The sequence below is a fragment of the Oryzias latipes genome, chromosome 17 (genome assembly GCF_002234675.1).
Source record: "Oryzias latipes chromosome 17, ASM223467v1".
Classification (NCBI taxonomy): Eukaryota; Metazoa; Chordata; class Actinopteri; order Beloniformes; family Adrianichthyidae; genus Oryzias; species Oryzias latipes.
In genome coordinates this window covers 1535884-1561372 of record NC_019875.2, presented here as the reverse complement: position 1 = coordinate 1561372, position 25489 = coordinate 1535884, and the positions used below count along the sequence as shown (strand labels likewise).

General features: G+C 42.3%; 1 protein-coding gene and 1 long non-coding RNA gene across 3 annotated transcripts in view; one reads left to right on the top strand and one right to left on the bottom strand.

Annotated features, from left to right (window-relative positions):
* The window catches only part of LOC101156435 (contactin-associated protein-like 4), a 199148-nt gene that overhangs the window by 29207 nt on the left and 144452 nt on the right, over positions 1 to 25489 (top strand). The window lies entirely within an intron of this gene.
* LOC111949066 lies at positions 256 to 1092 on the bottom strand. The gene is made up of 2 exons (XR_002875094.1): positions 407 to 1092; positions 256 to 332 (listed from the first exon to the last, which is right to left on the bottom strand). It is a non-coding gene; the product is annotated as an uncharacterized LOC111949066 (long non-coding RNA).

Sequence of the window (25489 nt, the reverse complement as noted above, 5' to 3'; positions counted from 1 at the left end):
TGATATGGAACAAAACACATCTGAGTGAGTTTTGCTGAATTTCTTGGGCAAAGGGGTTTAATATGTCCTTCCTGCCCACACAAATAGCGGATTGGTGGTTTATTGGAAGATTTTGCTGGTTTACTCATCTGATCATCCTGCACAGGCATTCTCGGTGTTCCTGGAGCCAGTCTGTGGTGGTGGTGTTGTGGGGCTGTTGGCCTGCGTGAGTCTTTTATACCCTTCTATTGCAGGTTGCTCCATGGTACATTTTTCTTGCGAGCAGCCACAAACACCTCTGCCAGTGTTGCGGCTTCAGCTGCTGATTTAGGCCCATGTTCTTTTATCCAGACCTGAAGCTCAGGAGACATCATTCTTAAGTATTGTTCCATAATGATTATCTCACCAATTTCTTTTACTGTTTTACCTCTGGGTTGAATCCACTTATCATAGAGTTCTTTGAGACGGGCATAAAGCTCCTTGGGACTTTCGTCAGAGCCCACTTCCAAGGAACGAAATCTCTGTCGGTAAGACTCAGGGCTGATGTCATACTTATGTAAGATTGCAGTTTTAACTTTTTCATAGTTCGAAGAATCATCGACATCCATGTTAACATAGGCACTTCTGGCCTTACCAGTGAGCAGTGGGATGAGGCGGAAAACCCAGTCTGACTCCACCCACTTTCACGCTGTTGCTATGCGTTCAAAAGTTATTAGGAAATGTTCAATGTCATCGTTTTCTGTTAGCTTTTCTAACCTGGGATCCATAGAGAAGCGAGGGTGAGTGGTTACTTGCTGTGCCCCTGCTGTCTGATGTACGGCCTCTGGCAGCCGATCATCTGAACCAGACTCCTCTGTTGGATCAGGGGCTGATGAGGTGTAATCAGGAACAGGTGACGTCCGGGCCTGCACCTCCATCTGCAAAAGTTGGAACTGATGCTGCAGGCCTTTTAGCCTGTGTTCCTGCTGCTTTGCTTCCTCCTGGAGTCTCATTTCTCGGGCTTCCTGTTGTCCCATGAAGGCCTGGAGAATACTAGTGAGATGTTGCAATGTTGGCTCTTCACCCTCAGTACCTGTACCAGCTCCTGAAGCTCCAGCCTCCTCCTCCTCTCCATTGTCCATGTTGGCAGTGCTGTAGTCCTTATGTTCAATGCGTGCTCTTGTAGTCCTTCCTCGTTGCATGGCTCACAAAAAAAAATTTCAGGGGATTGCCAGGGGGAAAGAGGAAAAAAAAAACTGTCCTTAAACTGCTGATCCCACTTCTGACACCATTATGTGGTGGACCGAGCAGTAAAAGACAAGGACAGCAAAATAGTTTTATCAAAAGTTTTCTAATTTATTTTACAAAGGTGTAGATGGGCAAAAATGGGCCCTTAAAAGAGGTCAAAGTAACAAAATTAATTCAAGCTTTTAAATGTAACAGAGGACAACTGAACAAACAAACTTAATCAAACTGACCTCCTAATTGGAAACACAAGGGAACATATATAGTGGCTGATCAAACCAACTAGACACACAAGGGGGAACTTAAAGAGACTAAGACAAACCACAGAGAACAAACTAAACTAATGCCCAACATGTGATAAATTAACATACACAATGAATGAAACTAAGGACCATCAAAATGGAAACTAAAGTAAAGAAACACAAAAAGAGTTCCTTGTCCTCTGGGTGATGGTTCAGTCCAATTAGCTGCCTGCTGAATATAAGGCCTCTGCTGACTGGCATGCATTCTTGTGTCAGGCCTGACTTGATTGTTCCAGCAGCAGATGGCGGCAGCAGCAGCAATTGTTCCCTTTAGCACTGGTAACTTAAACAAAACATCAAATTAATAAAGCAAATTATACTAAAGTAAACTGAAACATGTTAATACATTTATGATCAAACATGTGTCACTTTTGAAAAAGAAATCTAAAAGTATCTGCAAACAAATAAAGTGACCAGATATATGTAGGGTGTGGTGCAGGAGGTTACTGCCCTGATGGTGTGGCAGCGTAGGCAGCCATCACAAATCCAAATTTATAAAACTAGGCCTATTAAAATCAGAATATTACATTTTAAAAATATAATTTTGCTTCATGATAAAGTACAAACTATACATAAAGTTAGATGTGAAATTGTGTACTGTTTTTCAGAAAAAAATGCTATTCTTGTCATTTTCCAAAAAATACACAGTGCACTTCATCTCATGTACAGAGCTAGAGCTTTAGCTCCAGTGGTGATATTCTTTCAACAACTGTATCTCTTCAACTTTTGATGCAATTCACAGATTTCCATTAGACTTTGAAGCAGAGAATCCAATGATCAATTAGCATTGGCCTTGTGTTCCCATGTGTGTGACAGTGTCCTTTAGCAAGAACAGGAAGAGTGTTCAATCCATGTCTATAAAAGAAATATTCTCTGGAGGACAAATACCTTCTTGTTTCTGCTTGAATTTCTCTGCAGGATGTCAGAATAGCCTCCCAGAGCTGCCTTTTAGATGTGAACTGCCTCCTACCCTCAGATATTTGGCTCGATGATGCAAGTTCTCAATAGGGTTGAGATCAGAAGAGGATGGGGCCACACAATCAGTTTTCTCCTTTTTATTTCCACAGCAGCCAATGATGGTGCATTGTCAAGCATGGAGATGATTCTGTTGTGGAAAGCACGGCTCTTCTTTTTGTACCACATGTTAGGAGTTTACAGAGGACAATCCAAGTAGAGACACCTGGAGGATGAGGTTAGTGTTTGGGAGTTTGGAAGGAAGTTGGTTTGCCTCCAGATGCACAGTTGAGCCTGAAAGTTAGAGACGCCAAGAGACAAAATATGGGTTTCAAATCCAAGGTGCAAGATGATGGCTTACTCAGAGTGTTTCCTGACACAGAGGCTGAAAATCTGGCACGGTGCAGCACAGGACAGATAACTTCAGAATCAGCAGGGAATTCCTCCAGGCTGGAGGCGGGGCTGGAATACTCCTGAACGGTGATGGACAGCACTTCTCATCGTCAGAATAGCGAGGCGAGGAACCCAAACACACCTCACTCTCCAAGGCCAGAGCAGGGTAGGAAAACACCAAGAAACTTCCAAAAGGGGCAGACAAAACTCTTAACTTAAACTAGAAACAGGATCATAAACATGAAAGACGTGAAGACATAAACTAGTAGGTGCAAGAACGTGAACAGAATCAAGAAACTGGCAGTCAAAGAGTAAACCTGAGTCTCATAAATAGCGTGGGACACAGCTGGTGCAAATGGATGATCACTCAGCACAGGTGAGTGGAATCAGTGTGAAGGGAAAAAGGAGGGTGACCACAGAAGAAAGTGGTCAGGCACAAACTCCACATACTTTTCAGATTTTCCCACCTTAAGGGACCCTAGAGGGCCTGACTAGCCCTCTCCCCATGACCCCAGGACTCCCTTGTAAAAGAGATTTTTAATCTCAACGGGACTTTCCTGGTTAAATAAAGGTTAAATAAAAAATAATGGCCCAAAACCTAACTCATCAAAATTCCTCCTTGCTGACTTCACAGCCTTGTTGGGACATGGTGACCATCCACGACCATCCACTATTCCATCCATCAGGACCATTCAGGGCTGCACAGCACTGTTTGAAAATGAGTCTTCATGTTTCTGTTGTTTGGGGGTGGCCAAAAAGAAGGTTTTCACATAACTGCGAGCCTCTGGAGGATCCTACACCTTGATATTTGTGGGACTCCAGACACCAGCAGCTTCATATATGTGCTTGCTGATTTGTAGTGGCATTTCAGCAGGATGTCTCTTAATTTTTTGTAATTGTCTGGCAGAAACTTTCCTCATTTTGCTTTTTTTGTGCAGGAACCCGTGTGTGCTCTAAATCAGCCACAAATCTCTTAATAGTACCACAATCACACTTAGGTTTACCTAAAATATCCAAGGTTTTTATACCTTGTCCATGGCATTTAACTATTTTCTGCTTTTCAGTAGCAGAGAGATCCTTTTTCTTTCCCATGTTGCTTGAAAATGTTAGTGTGCTTAATAATGTGGTACGTCCTTCTTTAGTAGTTTTTCCTTTAATTGAACTCACCAGCAAACTAATAATCGCAGGTGTCTGAGATTGATGTCAGTGATCCAAGAAGCCTGAGACATAATATCATCCATGAGCTTAATTGAAAAACAAAAAATTGTATGTTTTTGACACTCAAATACAATTTGCATAATAATTTAGGACACACTTTAAAACATTTCCTCAAATGAATGAATTCATATTATCAGCAAAGTTGATAATAAAGCTTATTCACTGTGCCACAGGGGTTGCCACAGTGAATCAGCTTTCACTGATTTTACAGGTAGTTTGGCGGAAATTTTTTCACGGGGTACCCTTCCTGTTACAACCCTTATTTTGGCAAGGGACTGGCACAGGGAGACGCAGACTTTGGCCCCCCTTGTTAGTTAGGCAGTGGCGTGAAGGGTCCCACACTGGATGCAGTGGGAATCGAACCCTGGTTTCCTCTGTGCCAGCCATCTGAGCAATCCAGCTGCTCTCTAGAATTGAAATGATCTGTTCTCTATATAAGTTTTTATAGTCAAATTGAGGGTAATTTTGAGGCCGCACTAAACTTGCATAAAAAATTAGATGACTTATCAGAAACCATAATTTGGTCCATCCATTGATAAATGTACTTTGAAGGTAGAACCAAAGAAAATAAGTGCTTAAAAAAGTCAATCACTTCATTTGTAGAGCAGCTTTCATCATCATGCAGTAGAACACAAGGTGCTTGACACAAAAGACATAAACATGGGTAAAAACAATGCAAGTCATAAAACACACTATAAAAGCAACAGCAATCAAAGAAGAAACATCAAATGGAAGGAAACACAGTGGCTAATACTTTCAGTACATTCTTGTTTTTCATCACACATGCTGCATCTTTAGAAATATGAAAGTGGTCATTTTGAACTGATGTCGGAACAAAACTTGATGTCATAAAATCTTGCTTTTTCTTCTTATTGCTCTTATTGTGCATCAGCCTTTGTCTCTGCCTTTGCTCTTGTGCTGATACGCTCCAGATGAGGTCAGCAGATGAAAATGGTTTTTTTCAACATTGTTTAACCCTGACCCCCCTCCCAGTTATGAAAGAGTGGACCAAACACTGTACCTGCTGTGTGGGCTGAATGTTGGCTGTAGCATGGTGCATAAAGGTAATGCTCCTCATTTGTCTTCTCCAGCAAGTCAAGTCTTTGCAGCTGATCTGTAGATTGCTTTTTTCTTCCACATCTTTACTAGTGGCTTGAGCCTGGAAAAACTGACCGAGGAACAACCTTTTCCAACAAAGATCTTATAACATCTTTATGATAGCTAGTTTAAACACGTCTTTAAATGGTCATATCATGGATTTTCATGGTCTTTCTTACCCTATTTTTGTGTCATAAAGCTGTTGTTTTCAAGCAAATTTCTGCTGAGCTGCAAAGCCAAAGAAACAGTTTTCCCCAACAATGACACTCTTTTGTGGAGTTTCAGCAGCAGGGCACTTGTGGTTCAAGTATTAAAGTTGTCCTTTATCAATGAAAAAATGTCTGTTTGATACCAAACATCTTCAATTGACACAATGAATTGTCCCATGCCATAACTCAAACTTGCACATCTTTTTTAATTCTTTAGAAAACAGGAGTTTTTTTCTGAACATAAAATCAAGCCCATGTCTAGTGTTGGGATGTATGTATAGATTGGCTGGGTTACTAAGGTAACACTATAATTTATTTATATGGGCCTGATGGTAAATCTTTCTAAGAGAAGAGATTGAGCTGCCTCTACTGTTGACATTGGGTTACACACCACAAGTTATTTCATCAGACTTGTCTGACAGTCTGTCTGTCATGGTGTCTGTCTGATCTCCATCAAACATTTACACTCAGAATGTAAACTTTTGTAAAGATTTATATATTTCATTTGATATTAATATATTAATATTATATGTCATAAGTTTGCTCTCTGTGTTGTTCAGGAGAACTGGCAGGTCCAAGAAATAGAAAATGTTGATCCCCACCTAAAAGAAATAGGAGCAAGAAGATGAGTTTTCTATTTGAATCAATAGCCGTACAGTATAATACACTTGATGGATGTTCTCAGACATTGTCCATTGGATTGTTCAGAAAGAATTTAGCCTTAAGTGAAAATGGGGTGTTTACACCTTAGTCAGCTGCTGCACTTAGGCAGGATGAACTAAAGCCGGAAACTTTGTTGGGTACATCTTTTAGAAAACCCTTATGCCAATCAAATTACACACCCCTAAGAATATGCATATTTATTCAAGATATGTTACAGGGGTAACATTATACATTATACAGCTGGAATCAAAGGAGAATTGCTCCCTTCTGTAACCTGACTCTAGTGGTCTTTGGAGGAACTGTAAGAATTGTTATTTCCTTGGAAACCTTCCGTTTCCAAGGAAAATGTTCAAATTTTAGCTACTCTGCAGATAAGAAAATTCACCTGAAAGGGCCCTCAGCTTTAGTTGGTTCAAAGTCGTTCATCTTTTACCAACCGCTCCAAAAACCCCAGTATTCTCTATTGTATGTATTTGATTTGTCAACAAGTATTCATGTATAATCAATAGTAAATTCCAATGTAAAGTGCTACCAAAAGGCACGTCTGGTTGTTCTTCTCAACAATACTTGGAACATTTGGTTTTACAGTCTTACTATTCTTAATCACCATCAAACCTTCCTGACCCTGGTTCTCAGGCCACAATGTCCGCCATGTTTTCTTTCTTCACTGCCCCCAAACACCAAGCTTTAACAACTACTGCTGTTTTCAACAACTTGTGAAAGTGAATGATGAGCTGAGCCGGGTAGCGTAGAAAACATGGTGGACATTGTGTCATGATGATCAGAGTTGGGAAACACTGATTTAGACCATTTAGCTTATTTAACAAAGTTCAGAGTGGAATACCTGTTGGGGAAAAAACAAGCATCGGTCGGAATTTACCAAACAGTGCCGTACTGGTTTTCAGAATGTTAGTGCCCCCCTTTAATCAGTGGACGACCCCTGTTGTTTTCAAGGTCAAATCTAAATAATTGAAAAAGCTTATTAAATGTAGTGTGTGTTATGTTGTCATAAATTTGAAATCAAGCTTTCCTGTACATCTTTTGTGGGTTTAACATGGCTGGCTGTGTAAAAAAGACTTGGTTTGTAACATCAGAGAAGCAAACATTGCAGCATATCTAATGACTCCAATTGGTGGTTATAAGGTACCTGATGTGGCACAGGTGAATTTACAACTGGGGGGGGGAGGGCTTTCACGCAATTTTTCTTAATTGTAGAATTCAGATAGTTACAATTGTAATTGGGATTATTTACAGTATAGCAGGAGAGACACAATGATTTATGCTATAGACTTTTAAACTGTTTAAGCTTTAAAATGTTTAAGCTTTTAAAGGCCACGTGACCTTCAAATGTCTCTTTACTAGATCATGTTTCAGTTTTCATTGCACACATAATAGATGCTGATCACAGCTGAATCTTCTCCTGGTTGTATACCTTTGATAGGCTGAGTGGCCAGAGGTTGGTAACTGTTCTGAGATACTGAGCATCTGCTGCAGATGAAAGAAGCCGGCCACTTGTTTTGTATGAGAGGAGGGCAGAGCTGAATCATCGCCCATTAAAGACACAGAAAAGAGGGAGAGTTTCAGCAGAACGAGGCAGTGCTAAATCACAGCCGAGAATTCTGTGGTGATGCAGAGGTAGACAATGAGAAGTGACACCAATGCTGTACAGAGAGAAAGACGATGGAGCAGACTTGTAGCAAATATGAGAGGATAAACTTCAGGTGTGACAGTGCGCTAGCTTTCTAGTAGTATTCTTCCTGCTTCCTGCTCTTAGAACTGCAGACATGGCATTTGCTTGTCTTTTCCATTTTATCCCTCACTGACTCTGCTGTGTCTGTGTTGTGGTCACCATCTGCTCATATTTGAGGTTTAATTTGATTTCAGGAGATGAGCAAGAAAGATGATTAGTGGTTTGTGAAAAAAACAGCCAACTGGAGAAAAAAAACCCTAAAAACGAAAAAGCCAAAAAGAGTGGTAAAATAGCAGGTGAAGGATTCGGAAGAGCAAAGGAGAAAGGGATGATAAGACAGCGTGTTCAGCTAATAGTTCCCCATGTCTGTTTTCCCGCTTTGACATTCTCAAACACTTCTACAATTTCACCCCCGCTGGCATTTAAAGGAGTATGAATGTGTTTCTTTTAAGCCTCAATGGTTGCTGGTTTTCACAAGGCAGCATTGCTATAAATATTCATCTCCAAGTAGAAAAATGAGCGTTAAGGAAAGGAGGATTCTGCAAAAAGTTGTGCTCCTGTCGGTCTACTCCAAGTTTTGTCTTACATCATAATAAACCAAATGCATTTCAGATAGTCTTTCTAAGCCAATGATAATGCAGAGCATAGGCCACTAATGAGGTATTAGGTAAAAATGTCATGGTGGCCTGACAGTCACTCTCCCTCCCCCGCTGATTCTGCCTTGGATCAAGACCAGCTGTTTCCACTTACCCCTTCATAACTGCTGCCTTCTTAAGGAGCTCATGGATCTTCAGCCGACGCCAGATCGTTGTTCTTCCAACGGTGCTTAGTCTGGCCAAGTCACGCTCCTGTATGTTATCATGCTCCATGTCACTAATTATTCCTCTCGCTCTGCCTCAGGAAAATCCTGCTCTGGTATTCACCTGGTCGCGATCCTCTGGTCTCTCGTGCTTCGCTTCTGGACCCGCTCTGCAAGAATCCTCCAGCCAGCCGTCGCTCCTCACCCTGGGAAAAACGCCACCACTCACGTTCCGCCAAATTAAACCTCCTAAACTTACCTCTTAGTCTGAGTCTCCTTCCGGGTTTCAGCGTTTGGGTCACTCTGTTTTCATGCCTCACCATGACAGAACGATCTGGCCATACTCCTGACCCAGTTGACCCGGAGGGGCTCCACCACGCCGTGTCCTTACAAGGAGATCAACTTAAACAGCAAGCGGAGGCCATCACTCTCATGTCCTCGGCACAGTGGGATCTTTTCCGTCGCCTCGATAGCATCACGCAAATACTCAGTGCTAATCCCAGCCAACATGCTAATCCCGCTAACAATGCTCATGTTCCTGTTTCCGGCAACTACCTCACTTCCTCTTCCGCCGAGATCCCGGAAAATGTCCGTCTCCAGCCGGAACCTTTTTTCGGGGACGTTGAAACCTGCGGAGGGTTCCTGCTTCAATGCCAATTAATTTTCCAACAGGCCCCCAGGTATTATCAATCCGATCACAGTCGCATATCTTTGATTGTAAATTCTCTCCGCAGCAGGGCTCTCCAGTGGGCTCAGGCGTTTCTGGCCGCCCATCCTATCACACAGCTTCCATACGATCGCTTCATTGGAGAATTCAGATTTGTGTTCGACCAGCCCAGAAAGCAGGAAGAAGCCACCCGGCGGTTACTGAGTCTCAAACAAGGTAACCGCCCGGTAAGTGATCATCTAGTCGACTTCCGCATATTAGCAGTCGAAGCTGGTTGGCCGGATCCCGCTCTTAAAGGCATCTTCTATCAGTCATTGAATGATCGGATAAAGGACCACCTATGTTCTCAGCCTGAAGCTGACACCTTTGAAGACCTGGTCACTGCTGCCCTGAGGTCCGACGCCCGTTTACGTGAACGCCACATCGAACGACAGCGTAAGCCTCCGTCGCCCCCGGCTAATCCCGTTACCCCTGTTATGTTGGACCCACTTCCCAACCATAAAACATCTTCCAACCAACATAACAAACCCATGCAAATCGGTCATGCTAAGCTTCCTTCTGTTGAAAGACAGAGACGACGGGAGGAAGGTCTATGCTTTTACTGTGGCCAGCCGGGCCATCAAGTCTCGAAATGCGAATCTCGTTTTAACTCTCGAAAACCCCCGTTAGAAGTCAGACCACAGGAGGAAAGTTCTGAACTCACCTCATGTGCTAAGTTTCTGTTTATTCCGGTCAAAATTAGTAATCAAAACCAAGTTATTGAGCTCCAAGCCCTTGTAGATTCCGGAGCTGAACATAGTTTAATCGACCAACGCCTCGTTCAGGATCTCTCGCTGCCGGTGGTTTCTCTTTCCACCCCTATTAATGCTGCTGGTTTGGGAGGAAAACAACTCACGCGCATAACTAAGCGCACCAATCCCGTTCTCATTTTGACCTCCGGTAATCACCGTGAATACCACCAGTTTTTTATCACCCAGTGTCCTCAAACACCTATAATCTTTGGTTTTTCTTGGCTCCAAGCTCATAATCCTCTCATTGACTGGAGCGCGCCTCGCGTCGTTAACTGGAGCACGTATTGCATGGCTAACTGTTTACACTCCGCTATGCCTGCTACCAAGTTGCCTGATCCTGCTCTCGTTAAAGATATTGACCTCACTAATGTGCCTGCCTGTTACCATGATCTTCGCTCCGTTTTTTCTAAATCTAAAGCTAGTGCCCTGCCACCTCATCGCCCATACGACTGCTCCATTGAACTGTTAAATGGAGCCCCACTTCCCAAGGGGAAGCTCTATAATCTCTCTGGACCCGAAAAGAGCGCCATGGAAAATTACATACAAGAAGCCCTCTCTTTGGGTCATATCCGTCCTTCCTCTTCTCCTATAGGCGCCGGGTTTTTCTTCGTGGAGAAGAAGGATAAGTCTCTTAGACCATGCATTGATTTCCGTGAGCTCAACCAAATTACTGTCAAAGACAAATATTCTCTTCCACTACTCGATTCCGTTTTTGACTTGGTTCAACAGGCTAAAATCTTCTCTAAACTCGACCTGCGCAACGCCTATCACTTAGTGCGTATGCGTGAAGGGGATGAGTGGAAAACTGCGTTTAACACCCCACTAGGGCATTATGAATACCTAGTGATGCCGTTTGGTCTAACCAATGCCCCTGCTATATTTCAACGTTTAGTAAACGACGTCTTGAGAGATTTCCTCAATCGATTCGTTTTTGTTTACTTAGACGACATTTTAGTCTACTCCACTGATCCCCCACAGCATGAGCATCATGTCCGCCTTGTCCTCGAGAGGCTCCTCGAAAACCAGCTCTATGTCAAAGCCGAGAAATGTGAATTTCATGTTACCTCCATCCCATTTCTGGGCTACATCATAGAGGCTGGCAATATCCGCCCTGATCCAGCTAAAATTGAGGCAGTAACCCAGTGGGAAGTTCCCCCAACCCGGAAGAAGCTTCAGCAATTCTTAGGATTCGCCAACTTCTACCGCCGGTTTATCCGTAATTACAGCAGCATTGCTGCCCCACTCACCCAACTCACCTCCATCAACAGAGTCTACTCCTGGAACCCGGAAGCTGATGCTGCATTTAAAAAACTCAAGTCACTCTTTGTATCTGCTCCCATTCTCATTCAACCTGACATAACTAAACAGTTTATAGTGGAAGTAGACGCCTCTGACTCCGGTGTGGGAGCAGTTTTGTCACAGCGCGAAGAAAAAACAGGAAAACTCAAACCATGCGCCTATTTTTCCCGGAAGTTAAGTCCAGCAGAAAGAAACTATGATGTTGGGAACCGTGAGCTCTTGGCCATCAAGCTAGCTCTAGAAGAATGGCGTCACTGGCTGGAGGGAGCGGAACAACCTTTTCTCGTATTAACCGACCATAATAACCTTGCCTATCTCCGTAGCGCTAAACGTCTCAATTCCCGTCAGGCCCGCTGGTGTTTGTTTTTCGACCGCTTCCAGTTCACCATCACTTATCGTCCCGGCAGTCGAAACATCAAACCGGATGCTCTATCTCGAAAATACAACACCTCGGACTCTAACTCTGACTCTCCTATCCTTCCCCCTTCATGTTTTATCGGCAACCTCACCTGGGAAGTCGAAAGCAAGGTTCTGCAAGCTCAAGGCAACACTCCTGAAGGCGTCACCTGTCCCCCTGGCACCCTGTTTGTCCCGGATTCGTTAAGATCTGAAGTGCTCACGTGGGGACACACTTCCCGCATCGCCTGCCATGGAGGGGTCTATCGTACCACCAGACTACTCAAACGACGTTTTTTTTGGCCCACCATGGAGCGCGATGTCAGGGAGTATATTGCGGCCTGTACCACTTGTGCTCGCTCTAAAACGTCCAATAGACCACCCTCTGGACAACTATTGCCACTACCCACGCCCAGCCGTCCATGGTCCCACATTGCGGTTGACTTTGTCACCGGACTCCCACCTTCACAAGGCCATACAGTTATCCTGACAGTTATAGATCGTTTTTCTAAATCTGCTCAGTTTATTCCTCTGCCTCAGCTCCCTTCTGCCTCGGAAACAGCTGACGTCCTCGTCAACCATGTCTTCCGCCATCATGGAATCCCCTGTGACATTGTGTCAGACAGGGGTCCTCAATTCACGTCACAGGTTTGGAGGGCTTTCTGTTCCGCCCTAGGTGCCACCGCCAGCCTTACGTCAGGTTACCACCCCCAGTCCAACGGCCAGGCAGAACGGGCGAACCAAGAACTGGAGGCGGCTCTCAGGTGTCTGGCAGCCCAGAATCAAGAGGATTGGTCTAAGTTCCTGGTGTGGGTGGAATATGCCCACAACAGCCATCCCTCCACAGCTACTGGCATATCTCCCTTTGAGGCCTCCTTGGGTTACTCACCCCCTTTGTTTCCTTCCCATGAATTGGATCTGGCAGTTCCCTCCGTCCAGCTCCACCTCCAACGGTGTCGTGACATCTGGCTGCAGGCCAGGGCTGCTCTCCTTCGCACTAAGGAGAGCAACTGCCAGATAGCCAACCGCCACAGGGGGGTGAGTCCCAATTACCAGCCTGGCCAGAAGGTTTGGTTGTCTGCCCGTAATATTCCCATTCAGGCCTCGTCGCGCAAGTTGGCCCCCAAGTTCATCGGACCCTACACCATAGAACGGGTCATCAATCCCACTTGTGTCAGGCTCCGCCTCCCGGCCGCCCTCATGATTCATCCTACATTCCACGTCTCCCAGGTCAAGCCAGTCACCGAGAGCTCGCTGTGCCCGCCGTCCACTTCCCCGCCACCCGCCCGTACCATCGACGGCGCCCCCGCGTTCACGGTCAGCAAGATCCTGGATGTCCGGCGCCGTGGTCGTGGTGTGCAGTTCCTGGTGGATTGGGAGGGGTATGGTCCAGAGGAACGTGGCCTGACAGTCACTCTCCCTCCCCCGCTGATTCTGCCTTGGATCAAGACCAGCTGTTTCCACTTACCCCTTCATTACTGCTGCCTTCTTAAGGAGCTCATGGATCTTCAGCCGACGCCAGATCGTTGTTCCTCCAACGGTGCTTAGTCTGGCCAAGTCACGCTCCTGTATGTTATCATGCTCCATGTCACTAATTATTCCTCTCGCTCTGCCTCAGGAAAATCCTGCTCTGGTATTCACCTGGTCGCGATTCTCTGGTCTCTCGTGCTTCGCTTCTGGACCCGCTCTGCAAGACTCCTCCAGCCAGCCGTCGCTCCTCACCCTGGGAAAAACGCCACCACTCACGTTCCGCCAAATTAAACCTCCTAAACTTACCTCTTAGTCTGAGTCTCCTTCCGGGTTTCAGCGTTTGGGTCACTCTGTTTTCATGCCTCACCATGACAAAAAATTTGTATCTAGTTTGTTCATCTTGTTTAAATCAATTACACTATTAGAGTATAGTTTGTGTAGGAATCCTATGGGCGTCCTTCGGGCACTTATGCATCATCTGCAGACCCTGTCCATGCAGCAATTGCTCACAATCAGTAAGGGCCTAATACTTGCTCTGTACTATCTAATAAAGCAGGGGTCCCCAAACTTTTTCCAGCGAGGACCACATGACGTTTCCATTCTCTGATTCTCTAACTTACTTTATCAGTACAAACATTTTATGAGACTATTACTATACGCACACCATGGTATGTACTATTTTCCCAACATCCTTTGAAGTGTCCGTATGAGCCTCAAGGGAACTGCAAAACCCACCTGCTCACACTTGAGGTGCAGTTGTTCCTATGCACGTCCCTCCACAGGCCCGAACAACACAAAAACCTGCAACATCCGCATGGGTCAACCCCCTGTGCAGGTGCATGTAACTAAAGCTTTATTAAACCACAGGAGCCAAGTCCCAACCACTTGTTGATTTATTGTTAGCATTTTAAACCACCTAATATTGTCTCAATTCCTCCACTTCTCTTGAGCGCCTCCTCTTGAGCGGGAGGGAGGACCCCCTCCCCCTCTCTTGTAAGGCAGGTCTCCCTTGGGGTTTTGTGCCTAGGGCTGGGGTGGGGCAATTCCCAAAATCCTGGGTGGTGGTGGGCTGCTTGTCTGGGGTGGGGGGCCTTGGGCTGGGCTCCCTGGTGCATGTTTGTAACATTTGAGTGTATTTTTGTACAGGCCCCGCCCTTTGGACTAACATCTACACCCCACAGTAATGATGATAAATCTTCACCAATTTGTTGCTTTGTGATTTGAACCCCTCCTAGTTCCTTTTTACCCTCCAACTTCCTTACCCTTATCCTTACCCCCCCCCCCCTTTTCTTTTGCACCCTTATCCCTATCTCTGACACCATACTCTCTCCTTTTCTGTTCTTATTTCAATTCAATCCAAAAAGAAATGTTCACAAACATGTAATATAAAGAATTTCAGCCTCAAATACAAAAGGGGTTCATACAAATATATGTGTGTCAGAAGATTCATAGTACAATCTGTCCAACAAAAGAGGCCTTTAGCTCTTGTTTTTTTGCTCAGCACTGGACAGGACAAGTAAAAAGAAGGGTCTCAATTCTCGCAATACCTTTACTCACACCACTCGTTAAATATTTACCTTCACCCTGCTGTTATTCTTTCAATCCTTTTTTTCTGCTCTATACTGTTCTCACCCATCCACTCATCTCTATCATATCAGTAAACTTCTTACCTTTTCATCCTTTATTTCTGCTTATTGTTACCCAATCCCCCAATGGGACACCGGGTTTTTTTCAACCCATTCATTCACTTTGTTCTTTCCCTCTTCCTACACCTTTACAACTTCTGTCCATTTCTTAACCAAATTCTCTCCTCCATTCAGCAATACCATTAATATGCTTGTAAACCATCTTCATCTCCAATTCTTTATTATAAACCCTCCATTCCATTCGTCCATACATTCATTTCTTTTACTTGTCTTGTTGGTCACTCTTATCTTTCTGTCTGTCTGTTTTCCTCATTCTTGCTGAAGCATGAAGCAGTGCTCCTCCATTATCCATTAATTCCACCTTTTTTTCCCTTCATCTCTTCTGAGTTCTGTAATCAGATAAGATTTATCTTGATGAGATGTAAAATTACCACAAGGTCAAATCCACATTCGCTGTTAACGCCTGGATATTTCTTCTAGTCTTTGAACTGTTGTTGTGCATCTATAAATATATGAGGAGATACCTTACAATAATGACTTATTATAAAACACAACTTAAACTGACAAAACTGATTCAAAGCACCCCAAACAGTTTTTGCATAACCCCTCCCCCCGTGTGTTAGATGTGACCATTTTAAAGAATATAAACAGTCAATTAAAGCTAATAATAAATAAACTGTAATTGCAAAATACTTTGTGTGAAAGAATTATTAAGAACATCTGAAAAAAAATTGGTTTGTGTTACCTAGGCATTTGCAGGCTGTTGCAACCTTGTGCAATAATACTTTTAACTCCCTAGTTCATTTTCTTGACCTAAATCGGTTTACTTTTTCCTAAATATGTCTTAGAAAAATATTTCTATACTTCAGTTTTCTTTCCTGGATTGCATCATTCAGAAATATGGAAATATCTGGAAATTCAGTTGACAGTAACATGGAAATAAGTCTTTACAAAGCCCCCAACGGAAATTACCAAGCATGCATCAACTAGCAGACAAATGCAATCAGCGGGAAGCTGTGGAGAAACACCTAAGGAGCCTCCTAATGCTGCCTGCAGTCATCAGAGGTAACACAAGTGACGTGAAAATGTCTGGCTTTCATTTCAGACACACACCTCCCCAGTTGTTTTTATGATCACAAAATACAGTTTTTATGGATACAAAAAACATAAACATGACATTGAATCGTACACATTTATTTTTTGTGTAAAGTTAGACTTTTGATAGTGCTCTCCAGTTGTCATTTGAGGAACTGAAACATCTCTTGCTTTGCTTTATTTTTTAGGTGAATATTTTTATATTTATATTTATACAAACAATAACATTTTTAAGGAAATGATGCAGACTTAGAAGAGAGAGCTGGCTTGGGACCAGAACCTCCTCTGGAGAACTGACAGACAAAAACAGAGGTTAGAATTATATGGGTTCTGACTAAAGAACTAAAGTAAGAAAGAACTTATTCATTTTGCCTTTTACAATATTCTTTTTGTAATACCACTTCTCAATGAAATACTCTTAAGACATTTTTTTATCTCTTTTGCCGAGTTCACATCAACTGCGATTTGCATGAAGAATTTTTTTAGGTTTTATCTAGGAAAAACATGAGATTTTACCACAATTTTCCATAATTTAGACAATTTAATCCCTACATTTAATATATTTAAATATAAAACTCTCAAATACTCAAAGTATATGACATTTTAAAATAGAATGTAAAGCAATGCTATTCTACTGGACTGTGTTGAATATTTCTGGCGTAGAAAGACCAGGAAAAGCAAACATGGAAGCATAATCCTTTTGAGTTTCCCGGCAGCCAAAAAATTGATTAATTTAATTTCTGCATCAAGTATATTATCAGTTTAGAGATAAAGCAATTCAAGTTTCACCTGAGGTTTAAATTTGAGTTGAGGCAGGTGGCTGTGGTGCAGAGGTAGAGCGGTAGACCTCTGATTGAAATATCACTGGTTCGGTTCCCAGCCTACCTGCTCATGTGTCGTAGTGTCCTTGGGCAAGACACAGAACCTCACATAACTCCTGCTGGTTATAGTAGGCAGCAGTGTTCCACAGCGGAGCTGCCATCACTGCGTTAATGTGTGTGCATGGGCGAATGGGACTGTTACTGCATAGTGCTTTGGGCCGTCTAAGAAGGTGGTAAAGTGGTATTTAAGTATACGCCATTTACCATTTATGCCATTTGGATCAAAAGCATTGAATGAAGTGCAGTGCCATCTGTAACCTGGCTATCTGAACTCCTCTAGACACAGTTTCTGGGCCTAAATATCTTCTTATTTTGTTGGTGATTATGTGAAAACAATATATATACGGTAGTCATACATAGTCATATATTTATACAAAACTACTTTAACAAAGCAGCAAACTTAACTTTAAAAAATATGATGTTGAACTTGTCCGTAGAACATTTTTCATTGAAAAATATCATTTGAAACCAAAAGATAACTGAGGTTTCCTTTAGATCCCACACGCCGGAAGAAGATGGTAAATATGGCTGGTAGGGCAGAATGATAGAATACCACGATGTGTTGAAAGAGGCCTATCAGCTCTGACAACCTGTCCGGTCTGTACCTTTCTACGTGCCCCATGACAGCTGGGATTGGCTCCAACTGCCTGTGACCCTGATCAGAACCAAGCACTTTTTGAAAAGATAGAAAGTCAACTGATTGCCTCAGAAAGCAGGCACAAGAATTAATGAATGAGAGCAGTGACGTGGAAATTGAAGATGGAAGAATACTTTTGACAGCAAGACTAAATGATGGACAGACCAGACCAGCAAGAAAAGATCAATTTTAGCATAAGTGAATTGAGATAATGAGACACAAAAGATTCTAATTACTTTTGTAATCAGTTAATGAGAGAAAAACATCTCATTTAGGTTTGAAAATATGTCTTAAACAGTAATTCCTGCACTGACCTGGAATAAGTGTGTCTCCAGTGGCAACCTACTTCAATTTGCCCAGAAGTCTTTGTCAGAACATTTACTAAAAGAACACAAGGCGAGATTAATAAACCACAATTTATAGTGGCTTTAAATATCTTTCAAGAAAATCTCAATTCATCTCAAATCAGAAATGTATCTGTGGCGGGGTCCCGCTGAGAAAGGATGCAGAGGAGCCAAGGTGAGGAGGTTCGGTCTTTATTTCAGAATAGAGCACCACAATTGCTCCACGCAGGGCCACACAACGCATGGCACCTCAGTCTCACTCCTCCTTTCACTACCTGTGGTGCTCCCTTTTGAACGCTAAGCCACGCCTGTTGGGCGTTCCTCTCAATTATTGTCCAGGTGGCACCACAGGTAGTAATTTTAAAACATAACATACACAAATGCACAAACAATAAAACATGGTGTGGCCCCCCCTTATCGTCTGACGGTGCCACACCGTCACAGTATCCTTCCTCTTGCACCCTCAGTCCAAAATCCAAAGGTGTTTTGAATCAGAATGGCACTAGGTTACAGCCCCCCACAACCCTAATCTAACGTTGCCGGTGCAGCAAAAGTGGCGAGCAACATTGAAGCCATCCACAGTACCTTGAATTTAAGTCTGCACTCGTATGTTTCAACAAAATTGCAAATTTACATTCTCCATGTTCTGTGCAACCATACATTTAACATTCTTTCTTATACCTGCCATGTGTATTAAAAGAATGCTGATCAAGATATGAAACACAATCAGTAATAAGCAAATATTTTGGGTTTATTCCTGCTACTGCTTGTCTATGTGGCCATGAGGGGAGTGCCGGTCCCCAGCCTGGATAAAATACAGGGTTGTGTCAGGAAGAGCATCTAACATAAAAATGTCTGCCAAACCACCTGTGTGAACAGTAAAAGCTGATTCACTGTGGTGACCCCGATGTGTGAGTGACTTTAGGTCTGGAAGGGTCCAGACACTTTCAGCCTTTCTCCTGTTGTTCTTTCAATGCAGGATTTGGGACTCAGGGGAAAGAAATGTGTTTGCAAATGGCTCATGTGACTGTGCATCGAAGACATCCCAAAGATCCTCACACACAACATCCTAAGCAAAATTTGTGCATAACATAGTTAGAAACTAGGGCTGCACAATATGAGGAAAACTTGCAATTTGCAATACAGTATTAGTGATCAATATTGCAATGACGATAAAACTTGCGATAAATGAACAAATAGTAAAACATCTAAATACATCATTTCCATGTCACTGCATCACGTTAATTCAAATAAGAGTCCGCATAACTTAAATTACACTCCAAATGACCCTCGTCTACATAGGAGGTGAACATTTAACAAATAAGGGCTCCACCTGATCAGTCAATGATGTGAAGGAATCCGTCTGAATGGTTAAAATCATAATGGTGCATATTGCACAGCTTGATATCACGATAACGATAAGTTTGCCATGTATTGTGCAGGCCTAGGAAAAACCTTTTTGTGGGAAAGGCAGAAGCAAATTAGCAATCAGAAATCTCAACAAAGTTAACGAAGCTACCAAAATCTTGAATGCTAAATATGTGGACCTCAAAGTACAATGGAAGTATTATTTTGAAAGCCGCAGACCCGTTAGAAAGAGAATCTGCTGCTCTGACTCATTTGCATAAAAAGAGTTTGCAGCATAAACTCTTCAGTTGGAGCATTGCAGAGTTTTCAATTTTATGAATCCCCAGTGTCCGATTCTGTGTTTCCTTTTTGAAATAAATTAGATTTGCAGAGGTGCTTGGCTGGTGTAGAAGTCTTTGTGCTTTATATTTCATTTGAATGGCAGAACAGAATTACATTTTGTACCCAGCATTTTTTTCTCCCCCTGGAAAAGTACTTGTATGCCGCCTTCTATTAAGAGGAATTTACGTTAACTCTTAACAGCATTACATTCATGCGGAGTATGAAACACTATATGTATATTTTAATGCCAAAAAATGGGAATTTTGCCATTTTTTGGCATTAAGTTTCACAAAAACTGGGATTGGAATTCTCTTCCTGGAGTGTCTCTGCTTGTTTCAGCATTCTGTCTGAGTTAAGTGTCAGGATGAAGAGGTTTTAGGTACAGAAGAAGCGTGGGCCGTTGCTGTTTTGATCATATTAGTTAGCTGATGTCTGTCTCCCACTCAGCCGCCTGCATCGCCGATTGGTGTGACAATCCCCAGTGAAAATAATGATTGTTTTCTCTTCTAAAGTTGGTGGCATTTATTGCTGATGTGTGTGTGTGGGTTTGTGCATGTTGCTGCAGATACACATTGTGGTGAGCTTAATGAGCTTATTATCTGGCGTTTTCTGGCTGGATAAATCTTGAGGACTAGGAGTAGTAAGTGAGGGATTTTATTTCTCTCGTCATCTTGATGCAGAGCTAGAATGAGGAACAAGATATTTGTTGTAGCTCCCAGCAGAAAATCCGAGTGTGGAGGCTGTCAGTTTAGCCGCTGTCAGAAGGGCAGACTGCATGTCTGTCCAGAGGTTTTTGCTCTCTGGAGAGGAGGATGCCGGAAAGAACGGGAGGTCAAATCTGAGGTGTTGAGTTGGTAAATGATGCTTGAAAGTTGAGCCAAACGTGGGGCAATGATGCTTTATTTGTCATGATAAATCTTCTGGAAAAGAGAAAAATCCATGTAAACAAATTGGAAAACAAACTATAAATTTTGATTCATGGTTTAGGTGTAAAGCCCCAAAGATAATCTGCTCTATTGGTGTCTTCTGTGGTTTCTTGCATTGTCCAGTCTCAGCTAGAGCTCACATATCATGCTAATTTGGGAGTCGCAGCATGCTGAAGCTATATAAATATAAAGTTTAAGTGATTTTATCAGTCTGTGTAATTGCAAAGCAACAGAATTTTTAAAGACCCTGACATAAATACATTTCTACTGTGGACTTCTTTATATATTGAATGTTACATAGTGGTTAAATGGAAAACCTGAAATACTTAAAGTGCCATTCCGATTATCTTTTGTTCTATTGTAAAAGCGTTTCCAGGGTCTTTTAATTATGATCAGAGAAACAGTGTTTTCTTTAGTTTCTGCAGAGCAGCAGTAGTTCATTAGAAATTCTGAAATGTGGGCGGGACTATCTGCGCTGACCAAGCACACCCCCATTTCCCATCATCCATCTGTCTACACTCTTTCCCACGAGCGTACAGCCCCTGACACCCCCAACCTAACATTACTGGTTCAACAAAAATGGGGAGCAATATTGGAGCTCTCCAGCCGTACAGTTTTGAGTCAGATGCCAGCTCGGACAAGGAAAACAAGGACGTACATGAATCCAGTGGTCAACAAGTGCGTCAGAATGTTGCGGAGCAGCGAGTTTGTGGCCTGCTGATAGTAGCTTCTACGCCTTTGCTACAAGCTTTTTAAAGTGACATTTTTGCATCTGCTACCAATTCACAATTATTTGATTAAAGAAATACTCAAAATTGCCATTTTTATTTTTTATGCATGATTTTTTTATATCCATCATCAAAGCATGTTAAAAACACCAAAAACACAATTTTGAAAAATGCACTGAAGAAAATCTGCAAAACAACGAGACCACAACAAGTGAACCACAGTATGGTGAGGGACCACTGTAGTCCAAACAGTGAAGCTGGCTGGATCTTCACTGGACACCAGTGAAGATCACAAATCATTGAAGAAAAAGGTTCAGCGCATTGTCTAGTGGGTCTAGATGACCCAACTCCCAATGGTAAAGAGCCTAGGATAGCACAAGGGTTAATGCCTGTATCAACGTCAGGCTCAACACTCTTTACTTGCTTTTTTGGTTTGGTGGAGGCTGCAGGGCCGTTACTGGCAAGAAGACGTCTACGAAGGTCCACTGCTACGTGTTTATGAAACATAGTTTGCGGAGAAAACAGTGAAAAGTGATGTGTATCACATTAAAAGTTGTTTAATGAGCCTGCATTCATTGAACCACATTCTAATGAGTTGCTGTGTCTCATCATTGTAGTATTATGGCATTCTTTTAAGAGATTTCTGTTAAGGAAACTACAAGGTAGCTTTTAGGATGACATCACAGCAGCGCGTGCCGCACAACGAGAAACTGAAAAGCATATAAAATGAGGTTTTAGTTGTGTTAAAAGAAACATGGTAATAAGTAAGCAGGTGGATCTTTTTTTTTCATTGATAACATGACAATCTGTGCTTTACATTTGTCTGCGGCTCATCAGTTGCTACATTCTGACTGTGTTTAGATCATGTGACCACTGGCTATGGTGGCCGTTTTGGTTCAGTTGTTCCGCTCTGAGGACAGATGGTATTCAGACTGAGGAATCTCAGAGCAAACCGAAGCTCAGTCCGATTGGAAACAAACCAAGATCACCTCAAAAGATGGGGTGGTCCTGGACCAGGGTTTGCTTTGGTGTGTTCAGACTAAAAATTTGTTCTGGATTATTGGGGGAAACAAACTCTGGTTCACTGTAAGTGGCCCAAATGTGTCTAGTTTGAATACACCCCATGAACAGAAATGAACTAATGAGAGTTTTACAAGTAAAACAGAGCACAGCTAGAAACTGAAGAAGCTGGACTTATGAAGGCTATGAAACATTTCAAGGATGATTTTCAAATGAAGCACGCAGTCATCCTTCCATTTTCTATATTCCTGTGCTGGGTTACAGATACTGTTTTTTAAAGGCAGGGTACACCAGGACAGTTTGACAACCAAACACACTCACAGTCACACAAAGGGGCAAATTTAGAATCACCAGTTTATCTATGAAGCATGTTTTTGGACTGACGGAGGAAACCGGTGGGTACTGAGAAAACCCACACATACGTGATGCAAACATGCAAACTCCATACACAAAAAACTCAGCTGGGATTTGAACTCACTGGGAGGTGAGAGTTTAACCACTACACCACCATGCAATGGTCAGCTGAAATTGCACTACTAAAAACACAAATGATTACAATAGAAACAGATGTTATCATAAAAAAACACAACTTGAGCCTCCTGACTGGAAACTTAAAAGGAATTTGTTTTGGTTTTCTGCACATTAGGAAGAACTAAATTGATGGAATTATATCTTTAAACTTTAAAAGAAGACATCCACATCCACATAGCAACCTCTGCATGGACCAAACAACACATTAAAAGTGTCCTAAAGGCACTTGCTTCTGTAGTAAGGCCTACAGGTTCACATACATTCTGAATTATCAGTTTGTTTGTTTTTTAATTCTTCTGACATCGATTAGTAATTAGACACTTTCCCAGAAACAAATTATATAAATCTAGTAAAAGAAATGCAAAAAACATTTTTGTTGAATTTTTGTATTTCAACTTTAAATTGAATTGAAATCCAAACTTTAGAAACACTGAAGAAATACTACGAACTTGACACTCCTGACTTTGTATAACAACACAGGAAGCAGAGCAGAATAATCATTCAGTGGCAGCTTCAATGTTTTATGGGTGAAAAGAGGCCTTTCAGCTTTGATGACTGCATATTAGAGGAATGAAAAGTGTGAAGACGTCCAGTTAGATGAGTGAATGGTGCAATTTTGCTTTGATGGATAAATAAATGCTGCACTAATGTCTTGTTGCTGAGATGAATGGCATTCTAATGAATCATTATGGAATAATGGAGAGGAATTAGCATCGTCAGTGTGGCCTTTGAACACATTGAGTTTAATGGTTATCAGCTGCAATACAAACATCATAGACAGCATTTTTTTAAATGATGTACATCTTTTCACTGAGGCTGTACATTTAATTATAGCTTTCAGTCAAAAAGAAAACAGGCAAGCTGTCAAACTTCCTTGAGATTGTGGGATTGTAAGTGTTAAAATATTTAAACAGATTTAAAAAAAATTAAATTTTCCTTGTCTCAAATGTTATAACTTATGATATACATTTTATTAAGAATGAAAACCTGCAAACTGTAAAAAATATTCTCTAATGCTAAAAAAGGCATTTGGGCCAGTGTCTTAGTGAACAAAACCCAGCGAGAGACACCAGGTTCCACAAAGTTCCACTTCATCATTTGAAAAACTCACTTTATTTAGGTGTTTGTGGCCAATCATGCTGGCCCCTGCTTGTTGGCCTCTCCTCAGACGCCAGGCACCAACACAGAGGACCATCCCAGTGTGGCCCAGTGAGGCTGCACCAGCTCTGCAAGACTGTTTCCAGCACACAGACTGGCAGGTCTTTGGGGAGGCAGCTTTGCATGAGGGGGAGGTGGACCTGGAGGATTATAGATCAGGAGTCCTCGGGCACATCAGAAAGTGCACGGAGGATGTCACCAGCACCAGGACTGTAACGGACTATCCCAACCAGAAAGCCTGGCTGAATGCGGAGGTGCGCTCTCTGCTGAAAATCAGGAATGCTGCGTTCCAGTCTGGTGACAAGGTGGCATTCCGAGCAGCGAGAAGGGAGCTGCACTCTGGGGTGAAGAGGGCAGCTCACTACTCCTCCAGGAATAGGGCAAAGGCAGAGAACAAATTTTACACACCCAGGTGTGTGCCAACTGATGGGACTTTACCTATTAGCTTAATCAGCCCGCTACCTTTTGATTAAAATGTGTCTTGTGTTGTGACATCTTTCAAGATCTGGCAATTTTTCTCAATAAGACCTTTGTCAACCATTGAAAAAAAGACGAAAAATTAAACCTCTTTTGATTTAGTTTGTGAGGTTCCTGCTTTTGAAAAAAAAAGAATAGTTGTGCTTTTTCTAATGGTCAGTAGCTTTTGGTTTATTGATTTTGCCCAAACTGAAAAGGATTGGCATTGTCTTTTTCCAGCGGATGGTAAATCTGCCCTTATGACCTAACATTTCTCTTTACCAAAGATCAACAGTCTCAACTTTATTAAAATGGAATATTGGTCATTAAAGGTTCAGTTTTACAACATCTGTAATGCTTTATTCAGTCTTAGTCATAATCAGTAAGTCAAATATTAAGTCAAATGTCATCTTCCAGCTCCTTAAAATCCTCTTGATGTTTTCTCTTGATCCCTGCACACAGTCCTGACAGATCTGGGGAAGTGGGCGGCGGAGGGTTTTCTGTTTAAGAAGCAGGCGAATTATAGTCTGAAGAGGCGAAATGGAGGAATGGCTGTAATTCCAGAGAAGATAATGTGTGGTGAGAGCCTGGCGTCGCTGATGCAACACTCATAGAGGGGGCAGTTCGAAACACAGGGTCGCTTTTACTCTGCAGTGCTTTGGCATTTCTCAGCCGACTCCTCTGCAGGTGTAAGCAGTAGAGCACAAACACAGACAGCTTACAGGAAAATGGAGCTAAATGTTGAATACCTGCTGGTTCCAGCAGTCACTGAACCTCAACACTGACCCTGTGTGTGCTGGATGGAGAGGCTTCCTGAATATAAAGATGCCTTTCTTCTGAAAAGCACGTTTTCTTGTTTTTGACTGAACGCTTAATTGATGGACTAACAAAACTAAACTCCGATTTTGATATATACACACAGGTTGTTTTTTTAGACAGGATTTAAAAAACACATTGAGTAAAATAAATTTCAAGCTTGATTTAATTAAAACTTCTTCTAAAAATTCATTTAGTTAAAGTAAAGTTTATAAATAAAGTTTTCTTTCATTTGGTTTCATCACGTTACGCTGCAAGTCCTGGTGAGACATTTGTTTGTTTATTAGAGAGTTCTTTATGAAACTCTAAACTCTATGAAATTTCTTTATTTGATTGGAGGACTTGTCTTACTGAGTATAAAAGTGTGATGTCCCTGAAATGCACATCACATTAACAAATCACTCAACGTA